The sequence below is a fragment of the Zingiber officinale genome, chromosome 5B (assembly GCF_018446385.1).
Source record: "Zingiber officinale cultivar Zhangliang chromosome 5B, Zo_v1.1, whole genome shotgun sequence".
Lineage (NCBI taxonomy): Eukaryota > Viridiplantae > Streptophyta > Magnoliopsida > Zingiberales > Zingiberaceae > Zingiber > Zingiber officinale.
Genome location: NC_055995.1, coordinates 93,327,829 through 93,333,992, shown reverse-complemented (window position 1 = coordinate 93,333,992; position 6,164 = coordinate 93,327,829). Strand labels below are relative to the sequence as shown.

The window sequence follows — 6,164 nt, the reverse complement described above, 5'->3', positions numbered from 1 at the left end:
TCTCAAAGGTGTGCTCAATCTCAAGAGAAGCTAAACAGTCATTTCCCCAGTAACCTAACTCGGTCTCAAAGGGGTGACTTGCTAGATTCCACTCATGACAACTGTTTTTTATATCCCTTATTTCCTTTTTTTTTTTTTTATAAGTGTTTGCATTGTGCAAAACTTATTCACATATGTAATTTTTAGCACACATGTTGGGATATTTTGATTTTTCCAAATGAGCTTTAATGATTTGAGCCTCATCCAGTAACCAAAATGAAAGTTGAGAAATCACCATGGAAACCAAGTACTAAGCAAACAAGATGAATCATGACTATTTCAATGACATCAACTATTCAAGCATAAAGCACAAGTGTAGTGAAGATAAAATCCTTAAGGTTGAACCAAAACTAAAACTCATCACCATAATTTTCTTAGCTTGTTTCATGCTACCCAAGATAGAGAAAAGAAGTACATAAAGTTTACTACTAGCATCATTCGAACATCATGAATCAAGACAATAATCGTGCTAACATTTCACTTGAATCCAAGAAAGCATATAAGTGAAGATTTGATGTTCTCAAAATTTTTTTTTTTGCCATGATTATTTCAAAAACAAGCAAAATAAAGCAACAAGCAATGAAAATAAGAACCAACATGAAAAACTAACAAAAACAAAAAGAAACTGAAAACCAAACTAAACAGTACATAACACCCCCCCAGACTTAAACTTTTCATCGTCCCGATGAAATCAATATGGTGGAGGAGGTGGAGGTGGATGAGGGAAAGGAGGTCTACGACGTGGTTGGCCAATAGGAAAACTAGGAAAACCTGGAATCTCACCCAAAGATCTATGATACTCATATAAAGCATCTACTTGTTGTCTAGTAAGCATCATGCTCTGCATAAAATCTCTCATCCTAGCCTGATTAGTATCATAATCCTGCACAAACTCAACCACTTGACCTTGGAAATTCCTCGTAAACTGAAAATGATTTTGTACCTCCCTAAACTGATCATCAGATAAAGAGAAGCGCCCCTCCAACATTTTTCGTTGGGAATCTTGCTTCTCATGAAGTGATTCTAGAGACGTACGAAAATCTGAAAAATCAAACCTAGAAGATCCCGTGCCATATGCAAAAGAATGCCTAGCGGGCTCCATAAAACTAGAAGGCTGCGGGTGTCCATATGACGAGGGCTCATGATGTGGCTCAGTGTCTCCAGGTATAGAAGGGTTATCCTCAGAATCTAACTCGGAAATTACCCAATTAGCCGGGTTACGAATAGTAGTTCGTTCAGGAAAAGGAAGGGGTAGAGGAGAACCACTCCTCCTAGGAAACGCAAAACCATTCTCATCCCGAACGATCATTTTCATAGCAAGACATGCATCAATGTCAATCATGTCATTACCATGAATTATTTCCAACCCATCAACATCAAGATTTAAATTACAAGCAATTCGGGTAATCAATCCACCAAAAACAATTGATCCCGATGATGCCCTAGCAGATCTTAATAAGGTTTGAACAAAATGAAAACCAGAATCAAATTCAACCTTATAAAGCATAGCCCATAAAGCATAAAGCTCTATCTTTTTAACCACCCCATCACTCTCACCCCTACCAAAAATAGTTTTACCCATAACTCTATGTAGATACCTAAAAATGGGGTTTTGCATATGGGAGGCCTTAGCTCTTGAAGGCTCATAAGGTTGATCTAACCCAGTTATTGCATTCCAAAAATGATTCCAATTAAACCTTGGATCAAACCTACGAGGGCTACCGGTGGTTAATCCAAAATAAGAATTAAAGTCACTAAATGCCCATAGAAATTCTTGATTCATTAGTCTAAAAGAGATTTTTCCAAAATAATCATCTTCATTAGTAAAATGGACATCCAATGAACTCAAAAATTCCAAAACAAGACGAGGATATGTAGGCAAATGGGTGTACATAATATCACTCCAATCCAAAAACCCAATCATCAAATCTACATCTTCCCTAATTCCAAGCATATCAAGAACAGTTGGGTCCATATATCTAGTACACACTATCTTTCTATTGACAAGAATTTCAAATCTAGTTACTTGATCATCATTTCTAAACACAATATTGAATTCATTGTCATTACCTTCGTTGCGTGAAGTCCTTTTGCCTTTGCCTTTCACTGGTTGCTTTCCTTTGTCCCTTGATGGCTCCCTCTCTTTGTCTCCACTAGATCCACCACCTCCTTTGCGAAGTCTCTTCAAAATATTGGACATCTTGATGAGTTTAGATAGGGGAAGAATTATCTAGAGTTGTGGAACTCAAAGAACAAAACTTCAAAGAACAAAAGATCTTAGGTTAAGAGAACAAAAAGTCCAAGTCTTAGAGAGGAGGAGAATTGGATCTAAGAGATCTCGAGAGATTAGAGAGGAGTTTTTAAGAGATTGGGAGAGAAAGATATGTTTTGGAGAGCTGGGGGTGTGCGGAACACGGCCAAGATCTGGCCGTGCGAGGTAGGAGGTAGACTTTAATAGTTCTCCTACACGGGCCGTGTAGATCTACACGACCTCCCCCTCTTCCTTCTCTGGATTCCTCGCACGGCCGTGTCTGGGACACGGCCTCTCCATCTTTCCTCTCGGGATTCTTTACACGACCGTGTCTAGGACACGACCTATACCTTTTTCTCCTCGGGAGATCCCACACGGCCGTGTCTGGATGACACGGCCCAAGCACTTCCCTTCTCTGCAACCTTTGCCTGGCCATGTATAGCACACGGCCTGACTCTGTTTTGTACCTAACCTAAAAACAAAATCAAAAGAATGCATCAAACTAAAAGAAATTACAATACAAATCAAAACTAACTAAAAGAACCCTTGGTTTGCCTCCCAAGAAGCGCTTGTTTAAGGTCTTTAGCTCGACCAAACTTTATCATTCGCTTCTTTTCCTCGCCCTTAGAGGACAGATATACTTTTCGTTTTTGTTGGGAGATCTTCTCCCAACATCTTCCACCACATTGTCTCCTTCATTTGGTGGCCTTCCATGAGGATGGAAATTCCATTCCTCAAGTTTATAAATGCTTGTCCTGCTACAAGCATTTAAAAGAGACGAGACATGGTTAGAGATATTAGATAAATCATATTCCAACTTTTCCTTACCAATTACCAAAGAAAGCTTATGATTTTTGACATCAATTATAGCTGTAGCAAGGAAAGGTCTTCCTAATATGATAGGAATCCTAGGGTCCTCTTCCATGTCCAACACGACAAAATCTGTGGGAATAACATTCCCATCCACCTCTACTGGCACATCTTCTATAATACCCAAAGGGTACCTGCAGGAATGATCGGCAAGTTGAAGTGCCATAGTAGTAAGTTTAATATTTTTGAGACCTAATTTATTACAAATTGAATAGGGAATGAGGCTAACACTCGCCCCCAAATCACAAAAAACTTTTTCAAAAAATTCTTTTCCTATGTTGCAAGGAATATAAAAGCTCCCTGGGTCCTTCATTTTTAGAGAAGTGTTCTTCTCAAAAATAGCACTACATTCCTCACTAAGCGCAATGGTCTCGACCTCTCCTCTTCTTCTCTTATTTGACATGAGATCCTTCAGGAATTTGGCAAATCTAGGCATTTGTAGAATAGCATCAATAAGAGGTACCTCTACACAAATTTCCTTAACCTTTTCTAGAAACTTGCCAAATTCTTCATCCTTCTTGAGCATTGTAAGTCTCTGAGGAAAAGGGACAGCTTTGCTCTGATGGTTCAGTGGAAGAGTCTCTTCAACCTCAATGGTACTATCCTCATTAGCTTGAATCTGATTTGGTATAGGAGGAGAGAGCTCTTCTTCTTTTTGTATCCCTTTTGAAGCAGTCACTTGGGAGTCTCCCAAGGTCCGTCCGCTCCTAAGCTCAATCCTATTGCAATGCTCCATAGGATTCACATCAGGTTTTCCTGGAAGCTGTCCTGGTGCTCTGGATGATGAGGAAGCTAGTTGGGCAATTTGACTATCCTGGATCCTTTGATGCTTATCAGAATTATCCATTCTTTGAATGAGCTTTGCTATATCTTGCTTCATTTCATTCTGACTTGAGACAATTTCTTCAAGCATCTTTTCAACATTTGACTTTGGTAAGCCTTGAGAAGATAGATGTTGAAAATTTTGTTGCCCAGCTTGAAAATTTGGTCTTGCCCCCATAGATGGTCCTTGATCTTGATTATTTCTGTAAGAAAAATTTGGATGACTCTTCCATCCAGGGTTATAAGTATTTGAGTATGGGTTGTTCTGCCTTTGATTGCAACTCATGATTGCATCACATTGTTCAAGTTGATTGATTTGTGCAGTGATAGCTCCCAATGGACATGAGTCATTTGAATGCTCTGAACTCCCACATACTTCACAAGATGTACTAATAGCATTGACCATATTAGCACTAGTCCCCATATTTTCAAATTTCTTTGTAAGAGCGTCCAATTTTGCAGACAAAAGAGTGACTGCATCTACATCAAACTTCCCTGATGCTTTAATTGTTGGGTTTACAGAGGAATAGCCACCACTTCTTTCATTTGCCCATTGATGATGATTTTGTGCTACACTTTCAATGATTTCTTTGGCTTCATCTAAGCTTTTGTTCATAAGTGCCCCTCCAGCAGCTGAATCAAGGGACACTTTGGTATGATAATTGATACCATTGTAAAAAGTGTGCAACACTAACCATCTTTCCAACCCATGATGTGGGCATTGTCTGAGCATACTATTATATCTATCCCATGCTTCAAAAAGAGATTCTGAGTCAGTTTGCTTGAAGCTCGCAATTAAATTCCTCATATGAGCTGTTTTGCTTGGTGGATAGAACTTATCAAGAAACTGCTGCTCACACTTCTCCCAAGTGGTGATGCTATTAGGGGCTAAAGAATTCAGCCATTGCTTTGCCCTATCTCTTAGAGAAAACCCAAATAATAATAATCTAACTGCATCTGAAGGAACTCCATTCATTTTCATGGTCCCACATATTTCATAAAAGACCTCTAAGTATTGATTGGGGTCTTCATGAGGTCCTCCACCAAATTGGTTCTGCTGCACCATAGATATGATTGCGGGTTTGATCTCAAAGTTGTTAGCTTCCACTGAAGGTCTTGAAATACTAGATCGAAAACCTCTTGCATAGGGTGCTGCATAATCCTTAAGTGGTCTATTTGCCATGTTCAAATGTTCCTGTTCTTTAATTTGCCTTTGCAGAATTCTTCTTTTATGGAAGGCTCTATCAATCTCAGGGTCAAAAGGAAAGAATTCCCCTGCAAAGTTAGATCTTCACATACACAAGAACAAGATAGCAAATGACAATTAAAAAAAAAAAGAAAAATAAAAGAATAAAAAATGCAGAATTGAATTTGTACAAAAACAACTAACAAGAAGTGAAAGTTATACAAGAAAGTAAAAACAGAAACCTAATGATTAGTTACAACTATGCAATATGAAAGGAAAACAAATGTTATGTTTAGTCTAACTCAATTGATAATTTCTAATGTTATAGCGCAGTCCCTGGCAACGGCGCCAAAAACTTGTTCGCTCTCCGCAAGTGTACGGAAATGTCGCAAGTAATATAAAAGATTATCGTATCCACAGGGACTGGAATAAGCACTAGAAATGTCTCAATGCGAATTAGCCAAACAACTATTCAATCGTTTCAAAAGCAAAGTAAGGTAAACAAATCTAATCTTAAAGATCAACAAACAAGAGTTTAGTGTTTTGGGTTATGATAAAGGGAGATTCTAGGAGTTTCGGTTTCTTTGTAGGATTTCTCGAATGTAAATGGTTCACCAATTCTTATACCTCAATTGCCAAACATGTAGAAAGTTACCGGTTCTCTCTTGCAATAGACAACCGGCTAAGGACTGAGAAATGTATCTAAATAGGATTAATTAGACATGAACCTATGTTGTCCTTACACAGAAGTGCACCTATTACTATGCCTTCCTCGGATATTAACGTAGAAGCCCACGACTTATCAATCTATCAAGATACAAGAAACTAATCACAAAATCCATCCTACTCTCTTGAATATTCCTATTTCCTCTTCAAGATTGTCTCTCAAACGTCCTTACACGGGCTTGCACCTGTCACGTGGATCCCTCGGATGATCGAGTGAGAGTTTATCTTTACAAAGTCCATAAGAAATTCAAACAATTAATCAAGAATGAG

General features: G+C 38.5%; 1 non-coding gene across 1 annotated transcript; it reads left to right on the top strand.

The window, feature by feature from the left end:
- Nucleotides 1-4,686: 4,686 nt before the first annotated feature.
- On the top strand, nt 4,687-4,792 carry LOC121988181. Its single transcript, XR_006113921.1, has one exon. It is a non-coding gene; the product is annotated as a small nucleolar RNA R71 (small nucleolar RNA).
- Nucleotides 4,793-6,164: the final 1,372 nt, after the last annotated feature.